Source organism: Sarcophilus harrisii, chromosome 1 (genome assembly GCF_902635505.1).
Source record: "Sarcophilus harrisii chromosome 1, mSarHar1.11, whole genome shotgun sequence".
NCBI lineage: Eukaryota > Metazoa > Chordata > Mammalia > Dasyuromorphia > Dasyuridae > Sarcophilus > Sarcophilus harrisii.
Window position 1 is genome coordinate 21216145 of NC_045426.1, and position 20372 is coordinate 21236516.

The 20372-nt window shown below is 35.0% G+C and overlaps 1 protein-coding gene, 1 long non-coding RNA gene and 1 other non-coding gene across 4 annotated transcripts in view; 2 read left to right on the forward strand and 1 right to left on the reverse strand.

Annotated features, from left to right (window-relative positions):
• Positions 1 to 20372, reverse strand: part of FHIT (fragile histidine triad diadenosine triphosphatase) — a 992759-nt gene that overhangs the window by 489755 nt on the left and 482632 nt on the right. The gene's annotated exons all lie outside the window — the stretch shown is intronic.
• LOC116419745 lies at positions 782 to 17742 on the forward strand. 2 transcript variants are annotated; one of them, XR_004230169.1, is made up of 3 exons: positions 782 to 1020; positions 16213 to 16270; positions 17425 to 17742. It is a non-coding gene; the product is annotated as an uncharacterized LOC116419745 (long non-coding RNA). The 2 variants fall into 2 exon arrangements; XR_004230089.1 differs by lacking the exon at positions 17425 to 17742 and having other exon boundaries at positions 16213 to 16488.
• On the forward strand, positions 4774 to 4877 carry LOC111719427. The gene has a single exon (XR_002769576.1). It is a non-coding gene; the product is annotated as a U6 spliceosomal RNA (small nuclear RNA).

Consider the following 20372-nt stretch of genomic DNA (forward strand, 5'->3'; position numbering starts at 1 on the left):
ATGTTCCATGGAGTAAGAGGATGGCCAATTACTTAAAAGTGATGGTGATCTGTGAAATAAGAGAGTAGTCAGTTACTTAAAAGTAGTGATGTTCCATGAGGTAAGAGAGTGGTCAGTTACTTAGAAGTGATAATGTTCCATTAGGTAAAAGGGCGGTCAGTTATTAAAAGTGATAATGTCCCATGAGGTAAGAGGGAGGTCAGTTGCTTGAAAGTGATAATGTTCAATGGGGTAAGAAGGTGGTCGTTACTTAAAACTGATAATGTTCTGTTGGGCAAGAGGGGTCAGTTACTTAGAAGTGATGATGTTCTGTTGGGTAAGAGTGTGGTCAGTTATTTAGAAGTGATGATGTTCTGTGGGGTAAGAGTTTGGTCAGTTACTTAAATGTGGTGATGTTCCCTGAGGTAAGATACAGGTGGTCAGTTACTTAAAAGAGATGACATTCCCCGAGATAAGAGGGTGGTTAGTTCCTTGAAAATGATGAAGTTCCATTGGGTAAGAGAATAGTCAGTTGCTTAAAAGTGATGAGCTTGTTGGTTCTAAGGAAGGACCAAGTTGCCTCGTAGCTGAATACAGATGAAGAATAAGAGTATACAAGTGTGTGGTGATAGTAATCAAGAACATTTAACATAAAGAAGGAATGACTGATTATGGTGGTTAAGATGGCGTGAAAAGAAGACTTGGAGACAGATCATAAAGTTATGCAGAGAAATGGGAGAATAAAATGGAGATTAGTAAATAACGGCTACAAGAATCAGAAGCTCTAATCATTGTGCTATTCTTGAAGCATAAAGAGTGTTCAAGAATATTTGTAATAGTCTATAAGCTTCTTAGAAGCAATGCCTTCATTTTTGTCTTTTTTCATCCATAGGGATGCTTTTTGAGTGAATAATAGAACATTCCAGGAACTGCTATGGGCAGTAAAGAAAATATTGACACTTTGAGTGGTCCTGTGAATCTGGAGGACTGAGAGGATCATTCTCCAATAGAGAAAGCAGGGATGATGTGATACCTTAAAAGGTAGTTGTCCAAAGAGCTCCAGGGCAGATAATGGGACACCAGACCTATTATAAAAGAGTTAGAGATCATAAATCATAGATTCTACACCTCCTGAATGTCAACTAATACATAACTACAGAAAAAGAAGGTCTTCTAAAAGACCCAAGAGCTGAAAAGGAGTTCAGATGCCATTCAGTCCAACTCCCTCATTTAGCAATTGAGGAAACTGAGCCTACGCTTATGATAATTTGTTCAAAGTCACATGGTTAGTAAGTACCATAACACTAGCTTTCTGGCTCCCAATCCAATGTTTGTCCCATTACACAGGGATACTTTCTGAAAGCCTCAGGCAGTGAGTGATTTTACAGCTCTTCCCTGCCTGTCTGGAATATCATGGTATAGTGGAGAGGGCACTAGCCTGGGATTTGAGAAGACCTGTATTCAAATCCTTTCTCAGAAATATATTATCCATGTGACTTTGAACAAGTCATTTCTTTGTGTTTGACTTTCTTCTACAAAAATAGTGGTGGAGAGATTTGAACTAAATGATGTCAAGGGTACCTTTCAACTTTAAATCTACAATCTACTATTTTTTTTTGTTTGTTTGGCTCTGGTTCATAGTTGGCATTTAAAACTGGTGCAGAATATATGATTATATATAAAACATACATACAACATAATATAACTATATACATACAAATATATAATTATATACATACATATATTATGCATGTATATGGATATATTTCTATACATATTCATATTCATATATCTATTTGTATATGTATATATATATATACAAATTTATACACACATATATGTATGTGTGTATATATAAATATATATATATGTGTGTGTGTGTGTTTATCAGACCAACCTGGAGACATTGAGAGAACCCAGCTACATCCTACATATAAAGAGGATAGGAGACGGGAACAAATAAACCTCATACTGGATCTCTGTGCCTGGAACATGGAAGAATGGAAAGGTGATGGGATTATTTCCTATTCTATACCATCTTCCACTTGCTTAAGGCTATCCCTTTCAGATTTACATGAAGTCGGCCTCCAATGCAGAGACCAGAAGAAAAAAAAATACTTCATCTGGGACTTAAAAAATGGACGCTGAGGGCTTCCTCAGGACAGCTGGTTACCTGGTGCACAGCTGCACTGACTTCACTAATTACTACCCAGAATCTTTGGAAAAGCTGCTTTCCATTTTGATCCCTCTGCTGTACATTTCTAGCTCTGATATCCAAATAGCAAATCATGTTATCATATAATTAAATGATAATCTTCATGACAGGGAAGATGACAAGACTATAAATGGTTCCTGCAAATGATTAAAATAACTTCCCTACAATCCACCCCACACCTGGAAGGGTTCTCAAACTTCTAAATCGATTAGTTGTCAGCTAACTCTTAGTGTCATCAACATCATTTCTGTTAAACAATGCCTTATATTCAACAGGCTACACCCAAAAACTGTAATGCCCTTAATTCTCATAACTAAGGATGGCCATAGACACCAGTTATGTTTAAGAGTCAGTTCAGGTTCAGCAAAAGAGAACTGAGCTCAGATTTTCATTAGGTTATGGTATGAGGAGAGGTAGTTGACTGAATTGAATAGTCAGGAAGATTCATATACACTGATGCACACTGGCTATGTGACCTTAGCCAAGTCGCTTCTTTTAGTTCCCTAGGTTTGTAAGATTGCAAATTACAGCAAAGGTGTCATTTTACATGGTTAGATGTTATTTTTACATAAGGAGTATCTTACATCAAGGAAATCACAGTAGAAGAAAGGAAGGGAGGAGAGGCAAGGGAAGGAAAAGAAAAGGGAAAGGGAAGAAAAGAAAAGAAAACAGAAAGGAGAAAGGGAAGAAAAGAAAAAGGAAAGGAGAAAGGGAAGAAAGAAGGAAAGGAAAAAGGAAAGGAAAATTCTCTATTTTGTCACATGACATTCAGAAATCAATAAAGCAGTATGATATAAAGGTTAGAGGATTGGTCTAGAATACCTGGAATCAAATCTTGCTTTTAGCATACATTGACTTTGTGACTCTAAGCACATCAGTTCAAACTTTGATCTCAAGGTTGGGAGACTAAGAGTGCAAGTTTGGGGAATGGAGGGGGAGTGGTTTGGGGATTAACAAGTTGGTCAATTTAACAGGAATGAAGTATTTAAAGATGAGTGGTGGGTAGTAGTAAGCAGCCTGTAAAGAGTGGCTGAGGAGAGCTTTGACATGGTGCTATTCCCAAGGAAGAGATGAGAAAATGCAATTCACTTCCTTCTTTGCAGAGGCAGTGAATTATAGGTGTGGAACACTGCATATACTGCCAGACTGGAGTAAAATGTGTTGATTTTGCTTAAATAATTTTTTTTTCCTGTCTTGTTATTTGTTACAATAGATGTCTTAATGTGAAAAGAGAGGGAGAAGGAATATCCTTAGTATATGTGTGTATGTATATACATAAAAGTAATTTCCAAAAGATAGCAATAAAATGAAAAATGATTGGAAAATGCTAAGCCAAGAAGCTTATACTTTATCCTAGAAGCAATAGAAAGACATTGAAATCCTTTGAGCAAAGGAGTTGTATAGGATCATGATCAGACATGCTTTAGGAAAATTACTTCAGTAACTATGTGAAAGATGAATTGGAGAAAAAAGAGGCTGCAGGGAGACCAATTAAAACAATATTCCAGTGATCTGGGTGAGAGGTAAGGAGGACCCGAGCTGGGGCAATATCTGGGGGAGTGGAGAGAAGGGGATAAATTGTGCGAGACCTTGTGGGAAACGGATGGGTTCCAAGAGGGCAGAGAAAGAGAGAGGGAAGATTCCCCACATCTAGGTTGCCAAAGACCCCCATAATTGTGCTGTGCAGCTTGGTCTCAGAGGAGTTTAGGCAGACAGGCAATCAGTCTTTAAGGCTTATCAGACTTCAACATTTCCTTCCCAAGTCCTTTTGTAACCGAGTTGCTCTTTCCATGATATACCATGTATTTCTATTTTCTAGTCTCTTGGTTTCCCCATGCTCAGCACTCTCTATGAAATTAATGAATGAGTTTTGGTCCTCCTTATGGCCTCTTAATTGCCCACGTTTCAAAACCTTGACGAAAAATCAAAACCAATTCTTGTATGACTGAAATTGTTTATATATCTCCTTGTTCAATAAAGCCTCCATCGATATAGAGAAAAATACTTTGGATACATCGGGGCTTTCTTATACAACTCTGTTCCAAGGTAAGATACAATGGACAGAGGTCTAGACTTGGGATCTGGAAGACCTGATATTGATGCTTACCTCAGACAATTACTAAGATGTGCTAATCTGGACAAATCACTTAACGTCTCTCAGCCTCAGTTTCTGAATCTATAAAATGGCAATAATAATGCTTATCTCCCAGAATTGTTATGGGGATCAAATGAGGTAAAGTGATAGGTACATATGTACACACACATACCCACACAATTTATTTTTTTATTAGCTAGTAGTTGTGATATAACCATTTCCAAGGAGTTATCCAATGTATAACCTCAACATATTGGAGATGCTACTTGTTTTTATTATTATTTTTGTTGTTTTTTTACTTGCATGGAAAAAACTGGCATTTAAATAGATTTAATACATATGTAGTTATTTGTTATTTTTATATATCCCACCTTCCAGTAGAAAATAGACGTTTTGAAGGCAAGGATTATATTTCTTATTTTGTCTGTATATCCCATGCTTAGAACAGTGCTTGGCATATAGTAAACAATTAAAAGTGTGTTTGATGCTTGTTTCAGCAGCATGTATACCAAAACTGGAATGATAAAAAGATTAGCATGGCCCCTGCACAAGGATAACATGCACATTCATGAAAAATTCCATGTTTTTTTTTTTAAATAAAAGCATATTTAGGGACTGATTAATCTAAAATCCATCTCCCAATTTTACTTTTTGTTCTTGGTTAAGGTACAGTGACAGTGTCTTCTTTGCACTCAGGGTGAGTCTCAAAACCCCCATTCATTTTGAGTGCCTTATTCTCCCTCCCAACCTCTGAAGATTTCTCTAATCAGCAAAATGGCATTTTAAGTGAGATAATACCTACCTCGATTATCATCATGACCTTGCTTAAACTTTCCATCTTAGTCCACTTATATACAATATTAGATCATTCAAATAAATGAGACTCTTTGGCCTTCCTCTTATAGGGTTTTCAATTAGAGATTATATTTTCATTTAAAGATATTTTACTCCTTTGCCTCTCCCTTGCCTCTCTCCCCACCCCAAATCCCAGAATACACACACACACACACACACAACCCCTCTCAATACCAAAATGCCCAGATTAAGCCAAAGGGAGAGGTATCCCCACTCACACATATGTACCCTAAGTTTACTCTATACGAATGTATCAATAAAGTCAACACATATATGGTGCACTTTAATGATATAAACCCTGAGATTAAGACTCCATTCTCTTTTCTAAATCAAGCACTACCTCACCATGTGGCTTTGATCAAGTCATTTAATTTCTGTGGGTCTGTTTCCTCTACATGTAAAAAAGAGAGGGAGGGACAAGGTTATCTCTAAACTCTTTCCAGCTCTAAAATTATTTGATCAAACCATGTTTATAAGATCCTATAAGATCCTGGCAGGGTTATAAGGGACCTCCTAGACTGCTAAATTCAAACAACTCATTTTACAGAGGAAACTAAGGTTCTGGGATGGATGTTTAGTGGCTGCTTAAAGGTTCACAGAGATGGTAAGACTCAGAAGTGGAATCCCAACTCTTTGAGACAATTTTAACCACAGCTAAAAACAATCTAGAACTTAAGATTGTTGAATATAATTGGTATTAGGACCAGGAAAGAGTATGTAGTGTCAAAGTTAATATAAGTTCACAAAATAATGTGCTCTTAGAGAATAGAGACTATCTTTTATCTCTTTTTATATTCCCAGTGCTTAGCAAAGTTCTTACCACAAAAGGCTGACTGAATAGTTACTGCCTAACTGTGAATTATTGTTATTAATTAGTTTTCTACTTTTATAATTTACATATACATAATATGTATTATAATAAATACATTTTATATTTCTATGTAAATATAAATAAATGATAATAAATATAATTTATTATAATTATTATTAAAAAGACACTTTTCAGAAGAGTCTCATCCAAATTCTTGGCCTCCATAGCTAGAACATTGCCCTCTCCCCAATTACATCACACTCACTATAGTTGTACTATATTATGCCATTTCAATGCCTAAAAATAATAAAAATGCCACAATTCTTTGATAATAATAATCAGGGATATACTAGACCAGTTCATAGTGCCTCATTAGAATCACTTTTAAATTTTAAGTATGAGCATCAGCAAGTGGTCTTGATTAATTGTTTCGGTGATTGTCTAGAGTCCCAGGGGTCCTCAAACTTTTTAAATAGGGGGCCAGTTCACTGTCCCTCAGACTGTTGGAGGGCTAGACTACAGTAAAAACAAAAACTTTGTTTTGTGGGGCTTTAAATAAAGAAACTTCATAGCCCTGGGTGAGGGGGATAATCATCCTCAACTGCTGCATCTGGCCCGAAGGCTGTAGTTTGAGGACCCCTAGACTCTAGACTTAAGAAAATGTTAATGATACAGATTAAAAGTGTGTTGGAAGTCTTCAGAAAGTCAGTCATTAAATGTTTACTAGCACCCAAGATTTTAAGTAACATTCTATAATATTTTAAGATTTACAAAAGTTTTACATATATGAACTCATTTAATTCTCCCAAGCACTCTGGGAGATGTGTTATTATTAACTTTATTTTACAGATGAAGGGGCTGAGTCCCAAGGAGGTTAAACAATATGTCCAAGTTACACAGCAACAAATAAGTACCAAGATCTGAAGTCAGACAATACTACCTCTCAATGTTGGGTACTTCCAACACAGATATAGACTGACATGCTCTGTGTTTTGGTACATGTTTTGTTTTGTTTTCCATAAGTTTCTACAGATTAATAGAAGACTAACGATCAGTCTCTGTTAACGAGTTTCACTAGATCCATTTGGGCTATTCTTAAGATGGCAAATGTACAGTCAATACTTTACAGGCTTTTATGCAGAACTTTTCTAGATTCATAGGATCTGCCTGATTTGGTTCTCTACTGATGTTGCCTTATAGATTGGAGTCCATCCATTTGAGGTTTCTCATTTTGCAAATATGGAAACTGAGGTAATGAGAGAAGGGACTCACATAGGAACATACATAGGATTCTAGGTCATCTAGTCCCACTTTATCTTTTTACACATAAAGAACCCAGACCCAGAGAATTTAAATGACTTGTTCAATGCCACAAAGATAATAAATAATTATTTTGAAATTCCTCTTTTTTTCCTTGATTAGCCATTGTGAGAATAAATCTAAATTCAATAGTCTTTTTCATATCACTCAAATATAGTGACCAAAGCAGCTTTTGAACCCAAGCTCCCTTACTCCAAAAGTATGTTTTTCCACTGTATCATATTATTTTCCAGGAATTTTACCCTGATAACAACCTTCCTAATCTATAAACAGCAATTTAATAACAACTTTAAAAAAATTACTAATTCTAAACCAGAAGTTCTTAAAGTGGGGTCAGGGAACTTCTTTTGTAAATATATATTTGATAATTATATTTCAATATGATTGGTTTCCTTTGTAATCCTGTGTATTTTGTTTTATGCTTTTAATACTTTTTAAAGTATTATTCTGTTTAATATTATTTATTGATAATAATTTTAATAATATATTATTATTTATATATAAGTATACATTATATATATTTATATAATATATAACTATAGATTATATAATAATGGATCATTAATAATAAATAAAATCTATTTTATATCTATTTAATTTTTTTAATACTTTTAAAAGTATTATTCTAAAAAAGCATCCATAAGATTCAATATACCACCCAAGAATTCCCTAACATAAGAAAGATGTAAGAACACTTTTAAAGTTATTTATTTTTTAATATGATTCTATAGAATAAATTATGATCATAGAATCAAGAAACAAATAGATAGAAACCCAGTACCTGAACTGTATTACATTTGAATGGCATAAAAAACATTACTCAGCTTAGATTTATTTCCAAACTGGATTATCAAGAAAAAAGAGTAATTTTATATTAATTATTTTAAAGAAAAAAATCTAATCTCTGAAGAAGCCAATAGATGGAAACCTATAATCAAGGAGGAAAAACAGAATTCCTTAGTAAAAGAGTGACTGAAGTTGAAATAATGCTTCTTAAGAAGCTAAAGGAAAAAAAAAAAAAAACCTAAAGGGATGGTCTCACATTGTCCCTTTTCCCCTTCTTGGAGATGGGACAGCTAGATATATGAAGGCATCCACCTTCCATCTTAAATTATATTTGTCTTTCTTCCAATTAGAAAAACACTACCAGTGACCTCCATCTTTTTTTTTTTTTTTTTTTTAAATGAGTTACTGAAAGGGTGTGAAAGAGAAAAACGCAATTTGGTTTTGGTATTTCTGTGTGTGTGTGTGTGTCCTTCCTGTGAAAAATAGAAAGTATGGTAGCTTGTCATTCAATCTAAATTCAGCCATTGTGCCAGCTGGAATTCAATGTCTATTTATTACTTTGCACAGTTTTTACATTAGTTATTTGTTAAGAAATGATTTTACTGCTGTTGAGTAGTGAGAGAACTTAAGGTTGGGATGCTTCATGATCTGAGCCAGAGTGGTGGCTGTAACTGTTGCCAACAAAGGAGAAACATAATTAAGAAGCAGGTGGGAAGCTACTGTTTAGAGATAGAAGGAGCTGTTTTTTAGAGAAATCAAGTTAAAAGATAAGGCCTTGGGCTTTACCTGTTGGATTGAGGCCATGAGTTGGATTGGAAGGCAGCCATCTGCATTTTCATCTGTTCATATAGTCTTTTTTCCAATATTCAAGGAGCAGCACTTTAAGTGGCTGAATGTACTACATCCACCAAAGCCCTCCCTTATTTAGTAAATAGTTGTTGGTACATGAGTGAAATTTTGCACACATACATATATACACATATGTATATATAAATACAAATCCATACACACATACATAAGTATACATATATACATACATATGTGAATATGTATGTGTGTGTATATATGTGTATGTGTGTATATATGTATATATATACATATGTATAGTTTATGTATATATATATATATATATGTTTGACAAGCAATCACACACTTCTACTGGAGCACATCCAATACTAGGAAACCCACTCCCTACCAAGGCAGTCCAGTCCCACTTTGGGCAGGTCTAATGGATAGGAAGTTTTTGCTACTATTACTATTATAACTAGTATTACTACTGCTGCCATTACCACCATCACAACATCTATGACCTTATGTTAGAGTTAAATTGATTTCCTGAGAGATTCCAAACTCTGGTCCCTCTAGGTCCAGGCAGATCATGACATAAGGCAAGTGATGCTATGACATTCAAGTGAGTTGGATTTCAGGGAGGGAGGGCTGTGAATGGTCACCTGCCTCACTTTCTCCTCCTGAGTCCTCTGATATAGATCAGGCCAACTGAAGAATAATAATAGCTAGCATTTATTTGACTCTTTAAGACCTAGATAGTGGGGGGCGGAGCCAAGATGGCGGAGAAGACACACGCGACTTTCTAAGCTCTTCTCTTACCCTCTTTATCAATATTATATCGAGCCTGAAAAATAGTCTTGACTCCGGCAATTGGTAAAGATGAAGTAGAACAATCACCGGCCCAAAGAAAATCTGCAGCCCCTGCCAAAAAAGGGGTTCCCCAAAGGGAGAATGGGCGGAGTTTGGGAGAGGGGGTTCTGAGGAGGCCTCAAACCGGGGTGGAAGCAGGATCTCAGCACAAAATTCCCCCAACCCTGAGTACGGGCTTTTCCTTGGGGAATCCTGGGGTTTGGGAGGGGCAGCCCGGGTTAGCCTCCAATCCTGCAGTGGGGAGCTCGGCTTGGGCCAGAGAGCTTTTCCAGGGCCGGCATCAGGCAGAGACGCTGGGGCAGAGTTTGCAGTGGTCTGCGGTCAGCCAAACTACAGTCCCACAAGGGCTTGGCCTGGGGCAGTGCCTTTTCACCCTTAGTCTAGCCGGGCAACCACTAACCCACAAGCCCAACTGGGCACTTGATAGCCGGCCCAGTGTGAATCCACTTGTTGGGAAGGAAGACTCTCACCCAGGCCTCCCAAACCGGAGCCGGAAATCGGTTTACATCTTTCCCTGCTCTGCAGAGGAAGCTGGTAAACCCCTTTGCCTAGGAGACCTACCCCAAAAGGCTTTAAAACATGAATAAAAAAAGATGAAAAGAAACGATCGGACAGCTTCCTATGCAGAAAAAGAGCAGGTCAGCAAACCTGAAGGACCCTCAAACAACAAAATGCATCAGATTGTCCTCCTTTACATGGATGTTCTCAAGAAGAACCATTAAAAGTCCTAAAAGAGAGTTAGAAAGATAAACGGGGAAAGGAAAGAGAAAGCCTTTACAAAGAGGCAACAACTTCCTGAAATACGAATTGGAAAAGTTAAAAAATTTCCCGGAAGTGCAGGGAAACAAAATTGGTGAACTGGAAAAAAAAAGAACTCCCAAGAAAAAGAGGATTTTGCGAATTGGAAAAGACAAGAACTGCAAGAAAGTAGGATCTGAATTGGAAAAGAAAAAACCACTAAAAAAAATTAGGAAATAAAAAATTCCACAGACCAAAAAACAATACATTTAAAAACCCAATTGGAATATACAGAAAGAAGTAAAAAAAGCTAATGGAAAATAATTATTTAAAAATTGAACTGAAAAATAGAACCTAATGATTCATTGAGACAAAGAATCAGCCAACCAAAAACAAAAAAATGACAAACTGGAAAAAAACCACGAATTATCTACTTCAAAAAACGACAGACTTGGAAAAAATAGATCTAGGAGAGAATAATCCCAAGGATTATTGGACTTTCCAAAACTATGATGAAAAAAGAGCCTAGATACTAACAAGAAATCATCAAAGAAACTGCCAATGTAATAGAATCAGAAGGTAAAATAGGCATTGAAAAATTTATGGAACACCTTCTGAAAGAAACCCCAAAATAAAAACCCCAAAGGAATATTGTGGAAATTTCAGAACTATCAGATGAAGGAAAAAATTTTACAAGAGCAAAAAAAAAAAAAAAAATTTAAATACCGGGGTTACAATAAGGATCACCCAAGATCCCTGCCTCTCCAAAGGGAAAGAAGGCCGGAATAATATTCGAAAGGCACAAGAATTGGGATGCAGCCAAGAATAAACCACCCAGCTAAGCTAATTTTCCGGGAAGAAGATGGACATTTAATGAAACAAATGAATTCCATTTTTCTGAAGAAAAACCAGAACTAAAAAAAAATTTGATCTCCAACCATAGAACTCAAGAGATGCAGAAAAGGAAAAATAACCTTGAGAATTGTATTTCTTTGTGGATATACAAAAAATACATGTATAATTTGATTGTACTGATAAAATAACAAAAAAGTAGATATGGAAAAGGAGATGGCAGAATAAAATTGGGAAGGAGGGAAAAGGGGAAACCACATCCCACAAAGAGGGAAAGGCCCTATCATATCTGGAGGGAATTTAAGAGGGGAGGAACAAGTGGAATCTTTACCTCATCAGAGTTGGTCAAAGAAAAATAATTGACATTTGTTTTGAGAAAATTTTCCTGCCTCATTAAAAACGGGGGAGAGGAAAGGGAAAAAAAAGAGTAATAAGGGAAGGATGGGGGAAGAAACTCAAAGGGGGAGGGAGGGATTATAAAGAGGGAAGATCCTTGATACAAGAGGGCTAAGTTTAAAAGGGGGAAAGAGGGGTTGGGGGAGGCAAGAATAAGTAAAGAAATCTGGGGTTTTGGGATGGCAGGCAAAAGATTTAGTAATTCTAACCCAAATGGAATGGGATGAACTCCCCTAAAAGAGGGAGGCAGATAGCAGACTGGATTGGGTCAGAACCCTACAATATGTTGTTTACAAGAAACAATTAAAGCAGGGAGATACATATAGGGAAAGGTAAAAGGCTGGAGCAAAACTATTATGCTTCAGGGTGAAGTCAAAAAAAGCAGGGTAGCCATCCTTATCTCAGATCAAGCAAAAAGAAAAATTGATCTAATTAAAGAGATAGGAAGGAAACTAATCCTGCCAAAGGGTACAACAAAACAACGAAGCAATATCAATAATTAAATATATGCACCAAGTGGTATGGCATCCAACTTCCTAAAGGAGAAGTTAAGAGAGTTGCAAAAAGAAATAGACAACAAAACTGTAATATAGGAGATCTCAACCTTGCACCTTTAAATTAGACAAAATTCCCACAAAACAAAAAGAAAGAAATTAAAAAGTAAATAGAATACGAAAAATTAGGTATTTGGATCTTTGGAAAAACTGAATGGAGATAGAAAGGAAATACTTTTTCCTCAGCAGTTCATGGAACCTATTCAAAATTGACCATATTTAGGACATAAAGACCAAAATTAAATGCAAGAAAGGCAGAAATAGTAAATCTTTTTTTCAGATCATGATCAATTTCACATTCAACAAAAAGTTGGGAAATAGACCAAAAAGTAATTTAAACAAAAATCTCATCTTAAAGAAATGATTGGGTGAAGCAGCAAATTATAGATAAATTAATAATTTACTAAGATAATGACGATGAGACATCATACCAAAATTTGGGGATGGAGCAAAGCGGTAAAAGAGGGAATGTTATTCCTTAGGAAACACTTGAATAAAAACAGAGAAAAAAGATTAATGAATTGGGCCAAATAAAAAACTAAAAAAAGACCAAATTAAAACCCCCAATCAAATACTAAATTGGAAATTCTTAAAATTAAAAGGAGAAATTAAAAAATATTGAAAAGTAAAAAATGGAACTAATTAATAAAACTAAAGGTTGGTTCATGAAAAAAGCCAATAAAAATTGATGTTTTGGAAATCTAATTAGAAAAGGAGGAAAATGAAATTAGTAGTCTTAAAAAATGAAAAGGGAGAACTTTCCACCAAAGAAGAGGAAATTAGAAAATAATGAGTTATTTTTCAACTTTAAATAAATTTGATAACCCAAGGAAATGGTTATTTACCTCCAAAAAAATAGACTTCCCAGACTAAAGGAGGAGGAAGTAAATTGCTTGAATAGTCCCATTTCAGAAAAAAGAAAAGAACAGGCAATTAAACAATTCCAAGGAAAAATCCCCAGGAAAGATGGTTTAATTAATTTTACAAACATTTAAAAACAAATTACTAATGCTTATAAATTATTTATTAAAATAGGGGTGAAGGGTCCACCAAATTTTTCTATAACGAACATGGTACTGATACCAAACCAGGTAGGCTGAAAACAGAAGAAAAATTATGAAAATCTCCCTAATGAATATTGATGCTAAAATCTTAAATAAGATAATTAGCAAAAAGACTACAGAAAAATCATCTCCAAGATAATACACTATGATCAAGAGGATTTATACCAGGAAATGGGGGCTGGTTAATATTAGGAAAACTATCAATATAATTATGTTAATAACCAAATTAACAAAAACCATATGATCATCCCAATAGATGGAAAAAGATTTGATAAATCCAATCCATTCCTATTAAAAAACACTTGAGGTATAGGAATAAATGGACTTTTCCTTAAAATAATCAGCATCTATTTAAAACCATCATTAAGACCATATGTAATTGGAGACAAACTGCAACCATTCCCAAAAGATCTGGGTGAAACAAGGTTGCCCACTATCACCGTTATTATTTAATATTGGAATTAGGAAACGCTTAACTTTTAAATAAAGAGCTGAAAAGAGATTAAAGGAAAGGGGCAATGAGGAAACCAAATTATCACCTTTGCCGATGACCGGTGGTATACTTAGAAACCCCAAATTCTGCTAAAAAGTTTTGAAATAATCCACAACTTTTGAAAGTTGTTGGTTATAAAATAAACCCACATAAGTCATCAGCACTTATATACAAAAAATTAACAGTCAGGTTACCAAAGAGAAATTCCATTTAAAGTAACTACTGATAATATAAAATATTTAGGAATCTATCTCCAAGGAAAATCAGAAACTTTATGGAGCAAAATTAACCAGACCACTTTTCACACAAATTTTAAGTCTGATCTAACCAATTGGAAAAATATTAAATTTTTGGATAGGGGACAAATATAATAAAGGAAATATTACCTAAACTAATCATTTATTTAGCGCTTAACCAATCAGACTCCCAAAAACTATTTTAATGACCTAGAAAAAAATAAAACAAAGTTCATATGGAAAAACAAAAGGTCAAGAATTTCAAGGAATTAATAAAAAAAAATCAAAATGAAGGTGGCTTGTACCAGATCTAAAATTATATTTAGAGCAGCAATTACCAAAACTATTTGGTATTGGCTAAGGAAAGATTAGTTGGATCAGTGGAAGGAATTAGTTCAAGGGATAAAACAGTCAACAAAATAGCAACCTTAGTTTTCAACCAAAACCCAAGATCCCAACTTTGAGTTAAAACTTAATTTGATAAAAATTACTGGGAAATTAAACCAATATTAAAAACGGCATTAATCCATATTTAAGCCGTACACCAAGATAACAAAAATTTAGACCTAGGGATAAAAGAATGAAATTATTAATAAATTAGAGGAACACAGGATAGTTTACCCTTCAGACCTGTGGGGAAGGTCTTTATGACCAAAACAGAACTAGAGATCATTCATTAAAATGAAAATTTCAATTAATTAAACTGAAAAGTTTTTGTACAAACAAAACTAATGCAGAAAGATTAGAAGGGAAGCAATAAACTGGGAAAAATATTTTACAGTCAAAGGTTCTAAATAAAGGCCCCCAAAAATATATGAAATTAACTCTAATTTATAAAATCAAGCCATTCCAATTGAAAAATGGTCCAAAGGATATGAACAGACAATTTCGATGTAGAAATTGAAACTTTTCTAGTCATAAGGAAAAGATCCCAAGTCATTATTAATCAAGAAATGCAAAATTAAGACAACTCTAAAAGATACCACTACACACCCAATGGGATTGGCTAAAATGGGAAAATAAATTGATTGTTGGAGGGGCGGGAAAACTGGGACATTGATGCATTGTTGGGGAGTTGGGGAACAACCAACCCATTTTGGAGAGTAGTTTGGAATTATGCTCAAAAAAGTTATCAAACTGTGCCAACCCTTTATCCAGCAGGTTATACTGGATTTTCCCAAAGAGATTATAAAGAAGGAAAGGGACCTGTATGTGAACAAGTTTGGGCAGCCCTTTTTGTAATTGGCTAAAAACTGGAAACTGAAATGGAGTCCATAGTTGGAATGGCTGAATAAATTTGGGTATATGGAATATTATGGAATATTACTGCTCTTGTGAAATGACCAAAGGATGATTTGAAAGGGCCCAAGACTTTACGAACTGATGCTGGGAAATAGGCAGGACCAGGAGATTTATACTTAACAAAATACTATATGATGACCAGTTCTGATGGACCAGGCCTCCCTCAGCAACGAGATCAACCAAATATTTATGGAGCAGTAATGAACTGAAACTAGCCCAGAAAAGAACCTGGGGATGACTTAAAAACCATTACATTGATTCCCAATCCCATATTTATGCCACCTTGCATTTTTTTGATTTCCTTCCAAAGCTAATTGTACAATATTTCAGAGTCTGATTCTTTTTGTACAGCAAAAATAACTTTTGGTCATGTATTAATTTTATTTTAATTTAATTTTAATATATTTAACATCTACTGGTCATCCTGCCATCTAGGGAGGGGTGGGGGGTAAGAGGTGAAAAATTGGAACAAGAGGTTTGGCAATTGTTAATGCTGTAAAGTTACCCATGCATATATCCTGTAAATAAAAGGCTATTAAATATAAAAAAAAAAAGACCTAGATAGTGATATTATCTCACTTTATCCTCACAACAACCCTGGGAAGTAAGTGCTTCCTTATACACACTTTACAAATGAGTAAATTGAGATTGAATTAACTTAAGTAATTGTCCAAAATCACATAGCTGGTGTCTAAGATCATATTTAACTCAAGTCTTTCTGATTCTAGGTCCACTACTCTCTATTCACTGTGCCGCCTCACTATCTCCCTAATGAAATTATAAGTGATTGCTTTAAAGGCATAGACTATATTATGCATTATACCTTCTACTAATCTTTTTTTCCTTCCCCACTGCAGGCAATACCTCTTTTATCTGCCTCATCTAGCAACAATTCAGCATGTATTTGGGAACATGGTAAATATTTATTGACTGAGAGAAAATGGAAAGAGGAATAAATGAGAAAAGTATAAGCCATTTCTATTTCTACTTCTGGACTTTCTCTAGTATCTTCTGTCTTCCTATTATTTATCACATAAAAATATGTTAGAATTAAGGACATGAGATGCTCCCCAATATAATCCAAAGGAAGTAATGTTTCAGTTACTTTAATAAAATTTTAGTTCATTGCTTGATCTTTGTTTTATATCCATGAAGTAATTCAAATATCTAAAGATGAAAAGGAGAATAAATGAGAAAAGAATAAATTTCATCCAAATGCTGAACACCATAGGATCACAAGGGTACTCATATAATGGAGAGTCTCACAAGGATGATAAATGAACTTGAGTTGATGCATGTGAGGATTAAATAAAGGATCTAGGGATATTAAGTTGGAGAAGAGAAGACAGGAGTAAACTCAAATGGGATATCATTTTTTTCAGTCATTTTTAAATCCTATTTGGGGTTTTCTTAGCAAAGATACTCGAGTAATTTACCATTTCATTACCTACTCAATTTACAAATGAGAGGCTGAGTCAAGCAAGGTTAAGTGACACAGCTAGTGTCTGAAGCTAGATTTGAACTCAGGAAGATGAGTCTTCTTGACTCCAGATTATCCACTGGACTGACTAATTGCCCAAACCTAAATAGCTTATCCACAACCAATGTCAGTTGGAAGAGGGAACCCACTTATTGTGCTTGGTCCCAGAGCAGTTGGGTAGAGATTGAAAAGAGGTACATTTCATCTTGATATTAAAGAAACTTTTCAGTAAATAATCAGAATTGCCCACAGCTGGAAATGGCTGCCTTGAAGGGTTTCTGCCTATTGAGGGACAAGAAGGATTTAATACCTATTCTGTGCCAGGCACCAGGCTAATCACTGTGTCTTTGAACAAAAGTTAAATGAGAACTGTCTCATGTCTAGGCTGGACCTGATGGACCCTGTTGTGTCTCCTGGTATAACTCTGCTACTGCAAATTTGCACTAATAAAAATGAAAACATTCTGTGCTTGAGCCAGGGGTACTTTTCCAATTCTCCGTGATCATGTTCCTCCACCAGGAAGATTTACTCTTACTTTGAGATGAGCAAATGAACTTGCTAATAAATGAAAAATGTTCTGTCTTCACAGATGATTTCTGCTTCTTCAGTTTCTGCTCTGAGAGAGCAAGTTTACCCTCATTTCCTGTGCTTTCATCACAAGGGCAGGACCCCAGGTCCGATGGGAAGAATTCTGGCATCCTCTGGCTGCTAGGTTTTCACCTTGGCAAAGATTAAAATTTAGATGGTTGTCCTCATGTGTCACAGACACAGAACATGAAAGGTTCAAACAATGGTTGTACCAATTACCATAGGGGGCTAATTAAGAGTGCTTTGTTTATTTTGCTACATTAATATAAGTTAATTTTCATATATTGGATTACAGGCCTTCTAGGGGAAGGGGGGTGGGAGAAAGGGGAGGATAAAATAAAATAAAAAAACTTCAATAAAAATATATGAGTTAATATTTTTTTAATTATTAAAATTTTGGGGCAGCTAGGTGGCACAGTGGAGAGCGCACCAGCCCTGAAGTCAGGAGGACCTGAATTCAAATCTAGCCTCAGACACAACACTTCCTAGCTATATGATCCTAGGCAAATTATTTAACCTTAAATGCCTCAGCAAAAATAAAATAGTTCAAATTTTGATATTAGACAATAAATCTCTCATAACATCAGAAGGATATATGACAGAAAAGAACATAATCTGATTATAAGAACCTGGGATAACCAGTGTATAACTCAGGAGCTCCAGTTGTATGGAAGCAAGGAAAAGGAAACTAGAGTAAGACTTACTAGACCATGGTACAGCTGTGATGGTATGAATAATGTGATAGACTTAAGAGACAGGAAAACCAGAATCTAAATCATTTTTCACATATACTTATGCACTGTGAGACCCTGGGCAAGTCTCTTAAAAGCACTGTGCCTGTTTTCTCATCTTTAAAATGGGAAAATTAAATAGAACATCCTCTAAAGTCCTGTCTAGATCCAGTTCTATGTTCCTATCATTCTTTAAGTCACAGAATATAGGAGGGCATAGGTAGAATACTATCTGCTTTGTTGAAAGGGGTATACATATTGGTAAGACCATAGACATTAATTATCAAAGTAAGTATCTTAATGGATAACAGATGGGCAGTTCAATGTTACATTGGCATCCCTTGTAATATAAATAATATAAATACAAGAAGATCCTTTTTAAGGGATGGCTCTCTGAAAGGGAGGAGAGGAGGAATATATGAGCAAATATAAGAAATGTAAAAAAAGATGTCAATATTTTTAATGGAAACTGTATATATCACTTGCACTGTGACCACACGAAAAATATATACCTTTCTTAAATCAGCAGTGACATTCACACCCTGCATGTTTCTTTTCTGGTGATCAGCAGCCAAAATGATTATTGTTTATGGCGAAATGTAATAGGAGATGCTCTATAAAAAGTGACTAAAATGCCTGTACCCACTGATCCAGAGCTGCTTATGCTAGGCAAATTTTTCAAAGAGGTCAAAGACATTCATAGTAATATTTGTTGTCAGTAAAGACCTGAAAACATGTAGATACTCATACAATAGAAGATGGCTAAACAAATAATGGTCTATAGATGTGATGAAACATTAATATTTCATAAAAAATAATGAAGTTTAAAGAAATTTAAGAATATGTATAAAGTGATAGAGTGAAGTTAAAAAAAATAAGAAAAAAATGACTAGCACAATGTAAATAAAGAGAATCACAAGAGAAACTGAGCAATGAGTTACTGTAGTGTCCAAGCAATTTCTAAAGAATTGATATGTAAAGAGACCTCCCTCCCTCTATGCAGAAGTGGAAGACTATGGTTATGGAATATAGCATAGGCATTCAGACCTGGTTGACATGGTTAGTTTTGGTTATTTGATTTTATTATATTTATATATAAACTATATATATATATATATATATATATATACATACATATATATAAAACTATAAAAATAAATTTATTTCCTTATTCTTTGTTACATGAAATGGCTTTCTAGAAAGAAAAGAAGAAAGGATATATTTAGAAATGGATGTGATAAAGAAAAATATTAATAAAATCGAAATAAAAAAATAGGTCCCCCAAATGCCTGGCCAAGGGTCAGAGAAGATGAGAATATATGGACTGATTCTGATTTCCAACAATGGATAAAAGAGTATCTATGAAAACTTTGGAGTATTAATGTCGGAGTAGAGAATAACGTGTCCTAATCAACTATTGAGAAAACCATAATGCAGTCATTACTATTATGTTACAGAAAGGAAAGTGTAGATTTTACAAGATTTTTTTTAACCTCAGTCCTCTTTACTAAGGAGTAGGAAATCAACTGTGGTTTAATAATTCATCACTGCTGTTTATAAAAATTAACAATGGTTTATTTTTGAAAGCTTCCCCTAGACATATTGTGATCATCCCCAGAGTGTACTTGCCTTCTAGCAATTTGCTGTTTTGAAATACATAGGTAGTAAGAACCTGAAAATGATTACATTTCTACTAAGTGCACCAAGACAACAAAGTTAATTAACAAGAAACAAAAGGAAACCTCCCAAATGATTTTCTGCTTCCCCAAGGTAGAATTCTTTCCTTTCAAGGAATTCCCACCAGGAATCCTAGTCCCCTTGTAATGATAATTAACGACCTCAAAAAAAGGTAAGGGAACTGGCTTCACATTCTTGACTTTGAAATGAAGGTGATTAAGGGGAAATAACTATAGTGGACAAAAGTTTCTATCTGGAAGCTCATAGTACCCAAATTTAGGGCCTGAAAAACTTTTGGAAAAATCCTGAACTATATTGCTATATTGCACTAGAAAGAGGAGGAGGAGTCATTCTCACCAGGAAAGAAACTATCCTTGTGTCTAATAAGACTTCTTTTTTTCATTGCTGTTGTGTGGTTCAGACAGCATTTAACAAAAAAGATGGAGAGATCTCTAGAAACAAAGCAAAGTTTATTATACGTTCTTCCGAGAATCGGTCGTCCCACCTGTCAAAGAGCAGATAATCGAAGGAAGGAAGCACC